Source organism: Panthera leo, chromosome A1 (assembly GCF_018350215.1).
Source record: "Panthera leo isolate Ple1 chromosome A1, P.leo_Ple1_pat1.1, whole genome shotgun sequence".
Classification (NCBI taxonomy): Eukaryota; Metazoa; Chordata; class Mammalia; order Carnivora; family Felidae; genus Panthera; species Panthera leo.
The window spans coordinates 84,943,603-84,961,962 of NC_056679.1; the positions used below are offsets into that span (position 1 = coordinate 84,943,603).

At 34.8% G+C, this 18,360-nt stretch overlaps 1 pseudogene; it reads left to right on the plus strand.

The window, feature by feature from the left end:
* Positions 1-869: 869 nt before the first annotated feature.
* On the plus strand, positions 870-2,297 carry LOC122229584 (annotated as a pseudogene).
* The last annotated feature ends 16,063 nt before the right edge of the window (positions 2,298-18,360 follow it).

The window sequence follows — 18,360 nt, forward strand, 5'->3', positions numbered from 1 at the left end:
TTTTGTCTAACTCTGCTGAAGTTTTTTCAATTGTGTTTAACTTTTTAAAGAACCAGTTAGTGATTTCATTGTTACTTTCTTTTTCTTTTTTTTTCTTTTTTGTTTGTTTGTTTGTTTTAGTTTCCATTTTAGATGGTGGATTATTGTTTATATTTCATAACCAGAAAATGCTTGAACGGTTGTGCATGGTCTGGTGAATGCTCAGGTGTCAGGATTTCTGATGGAGAGATTCTTCTTCATGTGGTTATGTAATATAGTTTACATTTTTAATGTCTTATATTTGAAAAGTACTTTTATTCACAGAAAAACTGAGTGTAAAGTACAGAGAATTTCAGTACACTCTCTACTTCCACACATGCATAGCATTCTCCAGAGTCAACATACCCTATCAGAGTGGTACATTATGTACAATTAATAAACCTACACTGATGCATTATAATAAACCAAAGTCCAGTGTTTACATTATTGTTCATTCTTATTGTTGTACATCTTTTTGTGTATTTGGAGAAAAGTTTATTGGGTTGTAGCCATCTTAATAGAATTAAACAGAGAATTCTGAGTGTCCTAAAATTCCCCTATAGTCCAAATGTTCCTCCTTCTCTCTGTGTGCAACCACTGATATTTTTACTTTCTTTGTAGTTTCCCTTTATCTAGAATGTCTTATACTTGAAATCATATACATGCAGGCTTATTGTTAATTCACAAAAAAAAAGTCGCTTCTCAATTGATGTTGTTTGATAAAGGAGTGCACTTGTGATTTGCACTGGGTGTTTTATGGAAGTGTTGAATAACTCAGTGTACACCTAAAACTAATATTGCACTGTATATTAACAAACTGGAATTTAAATAAAAACTATAAAAACTGGACCATGAACACAACAATCATGATAAAGATTAAAGTAAATCTTAATTGTAAAAAGATGTTCTTGACAGGTATCACAAAAGCAAACAATTTGTAAGTTTCTAGAGCTGTTTCCCTATTGCTGCACGTGTGAACTAAAAGAGCCCTATGAGAAGAAACAACTAAGGACTGACAGTTCTGGGTGATGGAATACACCACCACAGGAGCCTATAAGTCTAATCAAATAAGATGCCTTGAGAAGGGAGGGAGTGTATCTCAATCCCAAGTCCTGCTTAAATGGAGATGCACATTTAACGTTTACTAAGTGCACCTGACAGGTGAAGGATTAGATGCTGGAAAGCAGGATACAATTTTCTGACCATGCAGGTGCCCTGGCAGTGATGAGTCCCCTATAAAGAAGAATATTTCCCTTAAGTTATCTGGAGGAGACATTTTAATCATTCCCAAAAATGTGCTGTATCTCTAGTTATGCACCTGAAACCAACTTCGAACACATGTGAAGTCTGCTGAAAGCTCTTAAACCATCAGGGGTACATTGGGAAATCTGACATGGTGTTCTATTAATCTGAGATTAGTGTTATTGAAAGACTTTTTATTTGTTGTTCTCTTCCACATCTTCACGCTCCTTCTGGATTACAGGCGTAAGCCCACTGATCTAGTCACCTGTCACTCGGCCTTTGTCCACATAATGAAGCTCTTCACTCTACTGTTTTTGTTATTTACAGACCTGTTAGAAACACTTAACTTTCTGAATGATTTCAAATGTAAGGCTTTATTCTGTATTAAGAGAGTAATACAGAAGGGCCTCTCCATGAGCATGTTCCGGGCCATCATCATCAGACCCAGGACCTCCTGGATGGCCAGGTTTAAACATCAATGCACAAGGAATATTTTTCAATTTTTTTTATCATCTTACATTTTCTCAGTTCGTCTATCAGTAGTAACTGCATCATCTGTGCTATTACTTCTTCTAATGAGACCCAGAGTGATCTACTGGATGTCAGTAAATAATACTCAATTTCCCCCATAAACTCCATCATCAGGAGACTGCTTTTCACTTTGACATTATATAGGGATATTTTCTTATAGGAGTCATGCTGCTCTCAAGTGCATATACGATGATTCTCTTGTCCAGACATCAGAGGTGTTGTCAACACCTTCACAGCACCAGCCTGTCCTCAAGAGTCTCCCCAGAGAGAAAGGCCACCCAGACTGTCCTTTTGTTTGTGAGTTCCTTTGTGTCATGTGCTGGGTGACTGTCATCATCTCCTACACAATTCTGTTATGGATATATGACCTAGTCATTCTGGATTTCCAGATGCTTGTTACCAATTTCTATGCCACTGTCAGTGTGTTGATGGTAATTTGTTCCGATAAAATGATAAAAATGTGTTTCAAGAGTGTGTCACCACACTTTGTTAAGGTTTTTATTTAAATTCCAGTTAGTTACCATACAATATATTATTAGTTTCAGGTGCCATTAAACACTTCCATATATCACCTGATATGAATCAGAACAGGTGCACTTATTAATCTCTATAGGTCACTTAACCAATTTCTCCACCTGTATTCCCTCTGGTAGCCATCAGCATGTTGTCAATAGTTAAGAATCTGTTTCTCTCTCTCCTTTTTCCTCTCTGCTTGTTTAGTTTAGTGAATTCCACATAAGAGTGAGATCATATGGCATTTATCTTTCTCTGCTGACTTACTTTGCTTAGCATAATACACTCTAGCCTCACCCACATCATTGCAAATGACAAGATTTCATTCTCTCTGATGGCTGAGTAATGTTCCATTGTATATATATACCACATCTATCTATCTATCTATCTATCTATCTAACCATTTCATCAGTTGATGGACATTTGGGCATTTTCCAGAATTTGGCTAGTGTAGATAATGCTGTTATAAACATCAGAGTACATGTATCCCTTTCAATTAGTATTTTTGTATTCTTTGGATATTTCCTTTTATTTTGTGTTACACAGCTTAACAAACACTTCTGGTTAGTATTTTTATTTATCTATTTTGGTTGCAATGCATTTCTGATGTGTAACATCCTTGTCTAGTTTTGAAATTAGAAACTTATGATTTCTTTTATTATTATTATTGTTATTATTATCATCATATACTCTAGTACAACAATTCAGTGTTTTTTTTCTTCTTATCCCAATCTTTGTATATCTGTAGTGACTACTGCATTTTCCATGAATGTCCAGTCTTTAATGTCTTTGGTTTCGATATTTCTGCTCAATATTCTATTTTATTTTTCCTTCCATCACCTCAGAATCATTCAATGTTTAGCTGAAATATTATATACCATATTATTTTATTTTATTTTTATTTTTTATTATTATTTTATACCATTTTATACCATTTTATTATTATTTTATACCATTTTATTTTTCAATGGTTATTGAAAATTAATCTATCTAATAGTATTAGGCTCCTTTCCCAATATTCTTCACAAGGGTATAGATTCTCTTTCTGCTTCTTTTGATTTCCTTTTTGTACCATTGTCTTTACTTAAATATTTTGAACATATTACATAGATCTGTATTATGTGACATGTAATTTCTTTGGACTCCTTATTCATTAGCTTATGTATTTGTGTGTATCACTGTTTCTAATATGGTTGTAAAATTTGGGACATATCATGTTTTGGATGTCTCCAGTCTCTTTCTTTCTTTATTCCACTCACACTGGGGGCAAGTTGGACATTCCACACAGGTTCAATCTCCTTGTGGTCAGCTAGGATCTGGATAGAAAAATGGCTACTTACTCTTACTGCTTACTCTTCTAGAGCCTTCTCTTGACTTTCTTCAGACCCTGGAACGTTTTTATATTTACTTATTAACTTTGTTAGCTAACTTTAAGGATTAAGGATTTTAAGGATTATTTTAACTTTTGAGTACTTTTAGTTAGCTGCACTAATGGAATTTTGGAAATACCAAAATCACAACCCTCCAGATTGTAAACATAGAGAAAATATTTCATATAGATATTTTTGTGGCAAGCAGCAGTATCTTATAAAAAATTCTCCTTGAAGTATTTCAACCATGGCTTCCATCGTTTAAGTTAGCATATCACAATATAATTTTTAGAACGTATTTTAATAACATCTGAAAGTATTTTCACGTTTTGCACAAATTTGTGATGCGCTAATCATTCACTATTAATGTAGTGTGTCTTTGTGTCACAATGCATTACTGTTTTTCTGTATCATTAAGTTACTCTTGGTAGAGCTTGTTTTGTGTAATCAAGTTGTTTTGCTGCACTTAGTATGGTTTCTTAGTACATCTTTGTAGATGTAATTTCACTTTGGATTTTATATCTAGTAGTTATGCAGAAATATCTTATTTGAAATATGCATTTAGGGAGATGCTACTTTGTCACAGACAATGAGTCTGGAGTTCTTTCTTGTATAGTAAGAGAGTGGATGCAGAATTGAATACAAGAGAGGCTAATGTCTAGGAGGAGACAAGAGCCCCAAACATGAGTTTAGTCTATGTGTTTATTAAGCTCACAAGATATTACACACATGATGAACATGAAGAAAACAATCAGTAATCATTAACTTGTGTGAGTAAGGAACAAAGGGTCTGGGGGCAAGTGGTGTTTGTGATCAAGGTACATTAGCACCATGAAAAGTAGTTTCCTGTAGGTGATATAGCAAGTTACTTGTGATCTGATTACAATATCTTGCCCCTAGTCTCAGGCACTTTTGCCCCGTGGTGGCAGCTTTCCATCCTAAGCTTTATTCTAACCCATTTATGTAAGTAGAACCTATTTCCCCACACTACTTGTTGATTTTACTTATAGTTTCTGTTGTCATTTCACAGAGCCCAAAGAATATGACATGTAAGATTTCTGCTTTCATATATTTTATGAATTTTAAGCCTTAATGTGTGCCATTTAAATTAATATTCTCTGGCTTGTGTTTCCCTGGCAACCTCTCTTTACTCATCAACAATGATTTCAATTTCTCTGTCTCCTGGGATACTCAAATTGTCTGATGATGGTATCTAACACTTGTAAAGAGTGTATTTGTTTGCTATAATTACTAAACACTTTATTACAATGATGGTTTTATTGTCATCAGCTATAATTGTAAGTGTCTTAGTGTCTGTCTTACATGATTTTATTTTATATATTAAACTCACTTGAATTATATCTATATGTGTATAAGGTTTGGATATTGCCTAACTTATGTATGTAATTGTTAACCAATTGTTTCATTAACTTTTCACATCTCAATGACATTCTTCATTCATGTCATTTTATATGTCTTTATTCAAATTATCTTTGTCCTCTAATTATTGCTGCAAAAGAGAAGGTTGGGTTAGACTCTAGTGTTGATAACTCCAAAATCAAATGACACATTTCCTTATTTGTTTGGATTGTTTGGATTTGTCTCACACAATAAATATTAGTAGTAAATACAGCAGTGGTAGTGATACTTATTTTCTTAAATCAGAAGAACATGTGAGAGTGCTCTTCATAGTTTCCCTGAAATCTCATTCTTTTACATTATTATTCCTTATTTTTCCACCTCAATTGGTAAATACATAAAAAAAATAAATACTACAAACTCAGTTTAAATTCCTAAATATGTAAGTACATGTCATTTGACTAAACTCGAGAGGGCATATACTATATGAATACACCTCTAATAAGTAAAGAGATGAAAGAAATATTTCCACACACAAAAAATACCCAGATTCATATGCATTTCTTCTTAAATTTATGAAACATTTAATTAAAAGTTTAAAAAATACCAGTTCTTTACAAGCCCTTCCAAAATATAGAAGGAACTGGGAATTGACCATATCATTTACTAATTCATTTTATGAGACCTGTTATTACCCAGAAAAGAGAGCCAGATAAAACCACCATAAGTAAACTAAAGACCATGATCTATCATATACATAGACACAAATTATTAAAAAATGTGCAAATTGAATCCAAAAACTTAAAATTAATTACATACAGTAAGTAATGAATCACGGATTTCTACTCCTGTAACCAATATTGCATTGAATGTTAACTAAGTAAAATTTAAACAAAAGGATAATTACATACAATAAACAATTAGGATTATCTTTTAAACACAAATTTTCTTTAACAGTCCCATGTCAATCAATGTAATGCACCATATTGATAAATTATAAAATTAAGTTATTTCCATAAATATGAAAAACACTTGAAACAAAAACGCAATCATTATAAAGCCCTCAGAGGGAACTAAGATGGTGCATAGTAGGAGGACCCTAGGTTAGTCTTGTCCCTCAAATACAACTAGATAACCATCAAATAATTCTGAATACCCATACAATTTACCTGAGGATTGACATAAGAAAGAGCCCAACTGGAGGGACAGAAGATACCACATCAGGAAGTGCAGAGTTATGGCTTGGGGGAGAAACAGATCACAGGTGCTGCAGAAGAAAGGGAACCCTGGTATCAGAGAAAGGAGAAAGAGAGAGCGATGCAAAAAATTGCATGTTTCTCTGGGGACACAGGTACTAGCTGGCACAATTTTCCTCCTCTTCAGCATAAACACAGAGCCACTGACAGGAGTCAATTCAGCACACTCACTGGCTGCCTAATGTGCATACTCCAAGTTGCAAAACACAGCATTCTGGAGGTACTGCCCATCTCAACCAAGCTTGCCACAGTCCCATCATGGTGGGGCCCTCCCAGAAGCTGAAACCTCTACCCACACAACGTCTCCCAGAGAGTTCTGCAGGGATTCTAGTGGATATTCTGCAGCTCTACTGGAGGTAGTATCAGATCTTATTAAACAAGAAGACAAGAGCATAGCTTGTTAAAACTTCAAGTAAAAACTTGAAGTCAACCACAAACATATATGGAAATACCACAAATACACGGAAGTTAAACACCATGCTAATAAACAATGGCATGGTCTACCAGGAAATCAAATAAATAAGTAAATAAGTACAGGGAAACAAATGAAAATGAAAATTCAATGATCCAAAATCTTTGATATGCAGCAAAAGAAGTCCTATGAGGGAAGTAAATAGCAAAACAGTAGTACCTTAAGAAATAAGAAAACTCTCAACCTAACTTTATACCTAAAAGAGTTAGGAAAAGAACAATAAATGAGGGGCACCTGGGTGGCTCAGTCGGTTGGGTGTCTGACTTCAGCTCAGGTCATAATCTTGCGGTCCATGGGTTTGAGCCCCACATGGGACTCTGTGTTGACAGCTTGGAACCTGGAACCTGCTTCAGATTCTGTGTCTCCCTCTCTCTCCACCCCTCCCCTGCTCACACACACACACTCTCTCTCTCAAAAATAAAAATTAAGAACAAATGAAACCTAAAGAAAGCAGAAGGCAGGAAATAATGATGCTTAGACCAAAAATAAATGATACAGAAATTTTAAAAAATAGAACACATTAATGAAACCAAAAATGTGCTCTTTGAAAAAAATTGCTAAATTGATAAGCACCTATCCAGAATTATAAAAAATAAGAGACAAGACCCAAATAAGTAAAATAAAAAAATGAGAGAGGAGAAATAACAACAAACACCATCAAAATAGAAACAGAATATTACAAAAAATTATATTCCAGCAAATTGGATATTCTCAAAGAAATGGATCAATTCCTGGAAGTATGTAAACTACTGAAGCTGAAACAGGAGGAAATAGATAACTTGAAAAGACTAATAACCAGAAATGTAAGTGAATGAATAATTAAAAAAAAAAAAAACTACAGAAAACAAAACTACAGGGCCAAATGTTTTCAAAGAGGAATTCTACTAAACATTGAAAGAAGAGTTACTCCCTATTCTTCTAAAATTCTTCCAAAAACTAGAAAAGGGAGGAAAACTTCTAAATTAATTCTGAGTCCAGAATTACCCATGATACTAAAACCTGATAATGACTGCACTCAAAAAGAAAACTACAGGCCAACATCCTTGATGAAAACGGATACAAAAATTCTCAACCAAATCCTAGCAATACTAATCCAACAGCACATTAAAAAAAGTCATTCACCATGATCAAGTAGGATTTTTTTCCCCCTGGGCTGTGAATGTGATTCAATATTCAGAAATCAATCAACGTGATGACACACCATATTCTAAAAGAAAGGATAAGAACCATTTGATCCTCTAAATAGATGTAGAAAAAGCATTTAACAAAGTAGAATATGCATTCATGATAAAAACCCTCCACAAAGTAAGGTTAGAGGAAATATACTTCAACATCATGAAGGTCATATATGATAAACCCACAACTATTTTCACCCTCAATAGGGTAAAACTGAGAGCTTTTCCTCTATGGTCAAAAACAAGATAAGGATGTCCACTTTTAATACTGCAATTTCCTGAAATTCCTAGCTACAGCAATCAGAAAACACATAGAAGTAAGTGGCATCCAAATCGACAAAGAAGTCACACTTTCCCTATTTGAAAATGACATGGTACTCTACATAGAAAACCCAAAAGACTCTACCAAACAATTGCTAAAATGGATACACGAATTCAGCAAACTTGCAAGTTACAAAATCATTGTTTAGAACTCTGTTGCATTTCTATACACCAATAATGAAGCAGCAGAAAGAGACATCAAGGAATTGATCCTATTTACAAATGCACCAAAAACCATAAGATACCTAGGAAGAAACCTAACCAAAGAAGTAAAAGATCTGTACCCTGAAAAGTATAATACATTGTTGAAAAAAATTGATAGACACAAAGAAATAGACAAACATTCCATGCTCATGGATTGGAAGAACAAACATTTTTAAAATGTCAATATTACCCAAAGCAATCTACACTTTAATACAACCCTTACCAAAATACCAAAAATATCTTTCACAGAGCTAGAACAAACAATTCTAAAATTTGCATGGAACTGCAAGACCACAAATAGCAAACACAATCTTGAAAAAACAAAGCAAAGCCAAAGGGATCACAATTCTGGACTTACAGTACAAAGGTGTAGTAGGGAGGAGTTAAGATGGCGTGGGAGTAGGGGGTCCCTGGGCTTTCTTTGTCACTCATACTCAGATATATTGAGGTCAGATCACTTGAAACACCCAGGAAATTGATCTGTGGAGTGGCAGAAGTATCTCCACAGTTGGAGAGAGGGTGAGGTAGAGTAGTGTAGAGACTTCCAAGGATCCCTGGAAGATAACATGCCCCTTCCTAAAGTACTTTTGAAAGAGGGTTTATTGCGTCTCAAAGGGCAAAAGACCCTTCAGGTGCTAGCCAAAGACCTTTCATCAGCAAGGGGACAAATGTGCACCCAGAGAGAATATAAACTTTTTTTGATTTTTATAGTGTTACACCATAGATTCTATGCTCTGTGCAGTCCTGGAACTATTTTTCTGGGACAGGGGGATTCAGACACGGCATGGAAAGAGGCTCGACTACACAGGAAAGGATCAGATCTATGTAGTGCTGGGTCCTTTAAGGCCTCATGTTATGAATAGCTGGCGTGTGTTGAAGAAAAAACACAGTACAGTTGTGGCACAGAGTGAGCCGACTGCCCTTGGTATCCTGTGAGGGCTTCCTGAACAATACAGGGTGGAAGATCACGGGTCTCTCAATGATATATAGGAGAGGAGCCATTTTTGTCCCAACACCAACAAGATGGAATTTCAGAGAGCAACACAGCAGCTCCCAGGGGAGGCAAGACTAGCTTACACCAAACCCTGACACCCTATGCCTATCAAGTGCTTATTCACTGGGTCAATACTGACTCTGAGCCAGTGCAGCAAACCTGTCCTGCAGACCAGCACAGCCAGTACCTCCCATTTACCATGTGCACTGAAAATAGGGTGCTTCCAAATAACACCTGCAGTTTTCTCTTTCTTTTTTCTTTTGGAATCAGGTATATAGTTTCAATTTTGTTTGTTTGCTTGTTTTACTTCCATTTCTCTCTCCTCCTTTCTCTCTTTTTATTTTTTTTTTGTAATAAGGCTTTTTTTATTTTCCCCTTTACTTTCTCTCAGAATCAGCCATATTTTTTTAGATATTCTGTATGTGTGTGTGTGTTTCTTTGTTGTTGTTCCCTTTCCTTTTCTCTCCCTCCCCCTCTTTTGGATCAAGCATTTTAATGTTTATTTATTTTGAGAGAAAAAGAGAAAGAGTGAGGGAGGGTGAGGATCCCAAACAGGATTTTCACTGTCGGTACAGAGCCTGACATGAGGTTTGATCTAACAAACCTTGAGATCATGACCTGAGGCAAAATCAAAAGTTACATGCTTAACAGACTGAGTCACACCAGCACCTTCGGATCAGAAAATTCCCCCCTTTTTCCTGGCCTACTTCACAAAAAAATAAAAGCACACCTAGTTAAAAGTCAAAAAGCCTCACTGAACCAAGGAGGAGCTCAGCAGAGAAGTGACCAGTGGGAAAGTAAAGCCAAAATAAAACAGCCAGTTGCACAAAGCATACACCAGAAACACTTTCTGAAATGCCAGGTCCTAGACAGTTTACAACCCCTTTTTAATATAGTATTTCTCTCAGGTGTAAGAAACATAATAGGTTTCAAAACATGCAAAATACAGAAATTTGGCCAAAATTACAAGACAGAAGAAGTCTCCCCAACAGAAAGGCCAAGAAGAAATCACAGCCAGAAACTTGCTTAATACAGATATAAGCCATATATTTGATCATGAATTTAGAATACCAGTCATAAGATGACTAGCTGAGTTTGAAAAAAAAGCACAGAAGAAACCAGAGAAATCCTTGCTGCAGGGATCAAAGACCTAAAAACTAAGAGTGAAATAAAAAATTCTGTAACTCAGATTCAAAATTAACCGTATACAGTCCCAACAAGGTTTGAAGAAGCTGAGGAGAGAATAGGTGATATAGAAGATAAAATTATGGAAAATAATGAAGCTGAAAAAAAGAGGGAGAGAAAACTTTTAGATCACTAAAGGAGACTTAGAGATCTTAGTGTTTCCATAAAACAAAACAGAATCTGTACTATAAGAATCACCAGTGAATGGAGGGAAGCCAGAAGATTTCTTTGAGCAAATTATAGCTGAGAATTTCCTTATATGGTGAAGGAAACAGGCATTCAAGTCCAAGAGGCACAGATAACTCCCCCTCAAATCAATAAAAACAGGGCAACACCATGTCACACCATCATAAAACTTATAAAATATAAAGGTACACAGAGAAATCTGAAAGCATCCAGGGACAAAGTATCCTTAACCTACTACGGTAGACACATAAGGTTAACAGCATGCCTGCCCACTGAAACTTAGAAGTCCAGAAGGGAGTGGCAGGAGGAATTGGCAAGAAATATTCAATATGCTGTATAGGAAATACATAACCAAGAATTCTTTATCCAGCAAAGTTGTCATTCAGAATAGGAGAGATAAAGATTTTCCCAGACAAAAGACAATAACAAAAAAGAAAGAAAGAAAGAAAGAAAGAAAGAAAGAAAGAAAGAGAAAGAAAAAAGGAAGAGGAAAGGAAAGAAAAGGAAAAGAAAAGGAGAAAAGAACAGAAAAGAAAAGAAAAGAAAAGAAAAAGAAAAAAAGAAAACCTAAGAGTTTGTGATCACTAAACCAGCCCTGCAAGAAATTTAAAGGAGGTCTCTTGGACTGGAGAAAGAAACAAGATCAACAATGAAATTTAGAAAGGACCAGAGAACATCATCAGATACATCAACTCCACAGGTAACAAAAAGGCACTAAATTTAAATAAACACTCTGAATATAAATGGGTTAAGTGCACCAATGAAAATACATAGGGTTTCAATGGTATTAAAAACAAACAAACAAAAACAAGAGCCCTTTATATGCGGCCTACAACAGATTCATTTTAGAGATAAATGCACCTCAAATTTGAAAGAGAGGGGATGGAAAACCACCTATCATGATAATCAACATCAAAAGAAAGTCAAAGTATCAATACTTAGACAAACCAGATTTTAAAACAAAGTCTGTAGAGGTGCCTGGGTGGCTCTTTGTTAAGAGTCCGATTTTGGCTCAGGTCATGATCTCACCATTTGTGAATTCAGGCCCCATGTCAGGCTCTGTGCAGACACCTCAGAGTCTTGAGCTTGCTTCAGATTTTGTGCTTCCCTCTATCTCTGCCACTCTCCCATTCAGTCTCTGTGTCTCTCTCAGAAATAAATAAATATTTTAAAAAAAGTAAAACAAAGACTGTAACAAGAGATAAAGAATGGCATTGTATCATAAGTAAGGGGACTCTCTATTAAGAAGATCTACCAAATGTAAATATATATGCCCCCAACTTATAGGAATGCAAATATATGAATCAATTAACAACAAACATAAAGAAACGCACTGAAAATGATACCAAAATAGTAGGATAATTTAATGCACCACTTATAGCAATGGGCAGATCATCTAAGCAGAAAGCCAACAAGCAAAAATGCCTTCGAAAGACACACTGGAACAGATAGACTTAACAGATACATTCATAACATTTCATTCTAAAATAGCAGAATACATTTTTCTTTAATGCACCTGGAACATACTCCAGAATACATCCCATGTTGGTTCACAAATCAGCCCTCAATAGGCACAAAAAGGTGAGATCATATCATGGATATTTTAGGATCACAGCACTATGAAACTTGAAATCAATCACACACAAAAATTTGGAAAGCCCTCAAACTCATGGAGGTTAAAAAATATACTATCAGACCATAAATAGTTTAATGTGGAAATTAAAGAAGAAATTAAAAAAAAAACTTCATGGAAACAAATGAAAATGCAAACACGATATTACAAACCCTCTGGGATGTAGTAAACACAGTCCTAAGGTAAAAGAAATTGCATTCAGGCCTACCTAAAGAAACAAGAAATTTCCCAATTACACAAACTTACCTTACACCTATTGGATCAAGAAAAGGAAAGGTAAATAAAGCCTAAAGCCAGTAGAGTTATGGAAATAATAAATATTAGAGCAGAAATAAATGATATGGAAACAGACAAAAAATAGTAGAACAGATAAATGAAACTAAATGCTGGTTCTTTGAAAGAAAAAAACAAAAATGATAAACCCTAGCCAGACTTATCAAAAAGAAAAAAGAGAGGACCCAAATAGATAAAAGCACAAATGAAAGAGGAGAGATCACAACCAACACCACAGAAATACAAACAATTATAAGAAAATACCCAGAAAATTACATGCCATCAAACTGTGCCACCTGGAAGAAATTTACAAATTCCTACAAACACACATATTGCTAATACTGAAACAGGAAGAAATAAAAAAAATTAAAAGAGACCCATGACCAGCAAAAGTGAACTAGTTATCAAAATTTCCCAAAAAACAACAGTCCTGGGCCAGATAGATACTCAGGGGAATTCTACCTGACATTTAAAGAAGAATTAATACCAACTCTTCTCAAACTGTTCCAAAAATAAAATGGAAGGAAACCTTCCAAACTCATTCTATGGAGTGAGCGTTACCTTGAATCCAAAAGCAGACAAAGACCCCACTAAAAAAGAGAATTACAGGTCAATATCTCTGATGAACATGGATGCAAAAATTCTCAACAAGATACTAGCAAATAACATTCAATATTACATTAAAATATTTATCCACCATAATCAAGTGGGATTTATTTTTGGACTGCAAGACTAGTTCCATATTCACAAATGAATCAATGTGATACACCACATTAATAAAAGAAAAGATAAGAAACATATGATCCTCTCAAAAGTTGCAGAAAATACATTTGACAAAATACAGCATCATTCCTGGATAAAAACTGTCAGAAAATAGGGATAGAAGGATAATACTTCATCATAAAAAAGGCTATATATGAAAGACCCATAGGTAGATCATCATCAATGGAAAAAAAAAACACAAAACTGAGATCTTCCCCCACTAAGGTCAGGAACATGACAGGATGTCCACTCTTACCACTGTTGTTCAATATAATACTGGAAACTGTAGCATTAGCAATTAGACAACACAAAGAACTAAAATTTGTACGAATTGACAAAGAAGAACTCAAACTTCTATTCTCCAAAGATGACATGATACATCACATGGAAAACCCGAAAGCTTCCAACAAAAAACCTAGACCTGATACATGAGTTCAACAAAGCTGCAAGATATAAAGTCAAAGCATGGAATTTGGTTGCATTTCATTACACCAATAATGAGGCAGCAGAAAGATAAATCAAAGAATTCCATTTACAAATGCACCAAAACCAATAAGGAACCTAGGAATAATCTTAACAAAAAAGGAAAAAAAAATTCTTTATGCTTAAAACTATAGAAAGTTTATGAAAGAAATTGAAATAGAAGCAAAGAAATGGAAAAACATTCTATTCTCATGGATTGGAAGAACAAATATTCTTAAAATGTCGATAGTGCCCAAAGCAATCTACCCATTAAATACAATACTCCTCAAAATACACCAGCATCTTTGCAGAGCTAGAGGAAACAATTCTTTTTGTTTTGTTTTGTTTTGTTTTTGAATACTTCATTTCTCTTTAGTCGAATAAGATGATGCCTTTTTTCTTTTTTGTTAAACTAATTTTATTTATTTATTTATTTATTTATTTATTTATTTATTTATTTTTCATTCTAATTAATAATTTTAAAATTTAAATCCAAGTTAGTATATAGTGCAACAATGATTTCAGGAGTAGATTCCTTAACGTCCCTTACCCATTTAGCCCATTCCCCATCCCACCACTCCTCCAGCAACCATCTGTTCCTTCTCTATATTTAAGAGTCTCTTATGTTTTTGTCTCCCTCCCTGATTTTATATTGTTTTTATATTATTTTTCCCTTCCCTATGTTCTTCTGTTTTGTATCTTAAATTCTCCATATGAGTGAAGTCATGATATTTGTCTTTCTGTATTTTCATTAGCATAATACCCTCTAGTTCTATCCATATAGTTGCAAATGGCAAGATTTCATTTGTTTTGACTGCTAAGTAATACTCCATTGTATATATACCACATCTTCTTTATCCATTCATTCATCTATGGACATTTGGACTATTGACATACTTTGGATATTGTTGAGAGTGCTTCTATAACATTGGGGTGCATGTGTCCCTTCAAAACAGCATACCTGTATCCCTTGGATAAATACCTAGTGGTGCAATTGCTGGGTCATAGGGTAGTTTTATTTTTAGGTTTTTGAGGAATCCCCATACTGTTTTCCAGAGTGACTACAACAGTTTTACAGTCCCACCAGCAGTGGAAAAGAGATCCTCTTTCTCTGCATCCTCACAAACATCTGTAGCCTGGGTTGCTAATGTTAGCCATTCTGACAGGTGTAAGGTGGTACCTCATTGTGGTTTTGATTTGTATTTCTCTGATGACTGATGTTGAGCATTTTTTCATGTGTCGGTTGGCCACCTGTATGTCTTCTTTGGAGAAGTCTTTATTCATGTCTTCTTCCCATTTCTTCACTAGATTATTTGCTGTTTGGGTGTTGAGTTTGAGAAGTTCCTTATAGATATTGGATACTAACACTTTCTCTGATATGTCATTTGCAAATATCTTCTCCAATTCCATCGGTTGCCTTTTAGTTTTTCTGATCATTACTTTTGCTTTGCAGAAGCTTTTTATTTTGATGATGTCCCCATAATTCATTTAGCTTTTGATTCCCTTGCCTCTGGAGACGTGTTGAGTAAGAAGTTGCTGCGGCTAAGATCAAAGTGTTTTTTGCCTGCTTTGTCCTCTAAGATTTTGGTGGCTTTCTGCCTTCTATTTAGGTCTTTAATCCATTTTGAGTTTATTTTTGTGTATGGTGTGAGAAAGTGGTCCAGGTTTTTTTGTTTTTTGTTTTGTTTTGTTTTTTCATGCTGCTCTCCAGTTTTCCCAGCACCATTTGCTGGAGAGACTATCTTTATTCTACTGGATATTCTTTCCTGCTTTGTCAGTGATTAGTGGGCCATACGTTTGTGGGTCCATTTCTGGGTTCTGAATTCTGTTACATTGACCTATGTGTCTGTTTTTGTTCCAGTACCATACTGCCTTGATGATTACAGGTTTGTAATACATCTTGAAATCCGGGATTGTGATGCCTCTAGCTTTGTTTTTCTTTTTCAAGATTGCTCTGGCTATTTGGGGTCTTTTCTGGTTCCATAAAAATTTTAAAATTGTTTGTTATAGCTCTGTGAAGAATGCTGGTGTTATTTTGATAGGTATTGCATTGAAAATGTAGATTGCTTTGAGCAGTATCAATATTTTCACAATATTTGTTTTCCCAATCCAGGAGCATGAAATATGTTTCCATTGTTATGTGTCTTGTTCCATTTCTTTAATAAGTTTTCTGTAGTTTTCAGTGTATAGATTTTTCACCCTTTTAGTTAGGTTTATTCCCAGGTATCTTATGGGTTTTGGTGCAATTGTAAATGGGACCCATTCCTTGATTTATATTTTTGCCGCTTCATTATTGGTGTATGGGAATGCAACCAATTTCTGTGTATTGATTTTATGTCCTGCAACTTTGCTGAATTCATGGATCAGTTCTAGCAGTTTTTTGGTGGAATCCTTTGGGTTTTCCATGTAAAGTATCATGTCATCTGTGTAGAGTAAAAATTTGACTTCTTCCTGAGTGATTGGATGTCTTTTATTCCTTTGAGTTTTCTGGTTGCAGAGGCTAAGACTTCCAATACTATTTTGAATACCAGTGGCAAGAGTTGACATCACTGTCATGTTCATAGCCTTAGAGGAAAAGCTTTCAATTTTTCCCCATTGAGAATGATATTAGAGTGGGTCTTTCATATATGGCTTTTATGATCCTGAGGTATTATCCTTCTATCCCTACTTTCTTGAAGGTTTTTATAAAGAAAGGATGCTGTATTTTGTCAAATATGTTCTCTTCATCCATTGAGAGGATCATGTGGTTCTTGTCCTTTCTTTTATTGTTGTGATGTATCACATTGTTTTGTGGATATTGAGCCAGCCCTGCATCCCAGGTATAAATACCACTTCGTTGTGGTGAATAATTCTTTTAATGTATTGTTGGATCCAGGTGGCTAGTATCTTGCTGAGGATTTTTGCATCCATGCTCATCAGGGAATTTGGTCTATTCTCTTTTTTAGTGAGGTCTTTGTCTGGTTTTGGAATCAATGTAATGCTGGCTTCACAGAATGACTTTGGATGTTTTCCTTCCATTTCAATTTTTTGAAACAGCTTCAAAAGAATAGGTGTTAACTCTTCTTTAAATGTTTGGTAGAATTCCCCTGGAAAGCCGTCTGGCCCTGGACTCTTGTTTTTTGGCAGATTTTTGATTACTAATTCGATTTCTTTACTGGTTATGGGTCTGTTCAAATTTTCTATTTCTTCCTGTTTCAGTTTTGGTAGTGCATATGTTTCTAGGAATTTGCCCATTTCTTCCAGGTTGCCCATTTTATTGGCATATACCTGCTCATAATATTCTCTTATTATTGTTTTTATTTCTGCTGTGTTGGTTGTGTGCATTTCTCCTCTTTCATTCTTGATTGTATTTATTTGGGTCCATTCCTTTTTCTTTTTGATCAAACTGGCTAGTGGTTTATCAATTTTGTTAATTCTTTCAAAGAACCAGCTCCTGGTTTCATTCATCTTTTCTACTGTATTTTTTTTATTTCAATAGCATTTATTTATGTTCTAATCTTTAATATTTCCTGTCTTCTGCTGGTTTTGAGTTTTAATTTCTGTTTTTTTGTTCCAGCTAGTTAACATGTAAGTTTAGGTGTGCATCTGAGACATTTCTTCCTTCTTTGGGAAGGCCCGCATTGCTATATACTTTCTTCTTGTGACTGACTGCCTTTGCTGGTCCCAGAAGTTTTGGGCTGTGTTGTTATCTTTTTCATTGGCTTACGTGTACTTTTTAATTTCCTCTTTAACTTCTTGTTTACCCATTCATTCTTTAGTAGGATGTTCTTTATTCTCTAATTATTTATCTTTCCAAATTTTTTTCTTGTGGTTGATTTTGAGTTTCATAGTGTTGTGGTCTGAAAATGTGTACAGTATGATCTCCATGGTTTTGTACTTGTTGAGGGCTGGTTTGTGTCCCAGTATGTGATATATCCTGGAGAATGTTCCATGTACACTGGAGAAGAATGTGTATTTCACTGCTTTAGGATGAAATGTTCAGAATATATCTGTTAAATCCATTTGTTCCAGTGTGTCATTCACTGCCATTGTTTCCTTGTTGATTTTCTGTTTAGATGATCTGTCCATTGCTGGAAGTGGGGTTGTTGAAGTCCCCTATTATTATAGTATTATTATCAATGAATGTCTTTATATTTGTGATTAATTGATTTATATATTTGGGTGCTGTCACATTTGGAACATAAACGTTTACAATCGTAAATATCAAATCTTCCTGAATACTAAACTATTGAACCCGGAGTGTCCTTGGCATCATAGATTTCAAATATATTTAGATAAAGTAAGATATAATTTGAAGTTACATGTAAGCTAAATTATACTTGTTTGTGACATAAATAAATATTCTGTCACATGAATTAAAGCAAAAATATCCAGTTTTGGTATAAATATTTCATGAATAAGTAG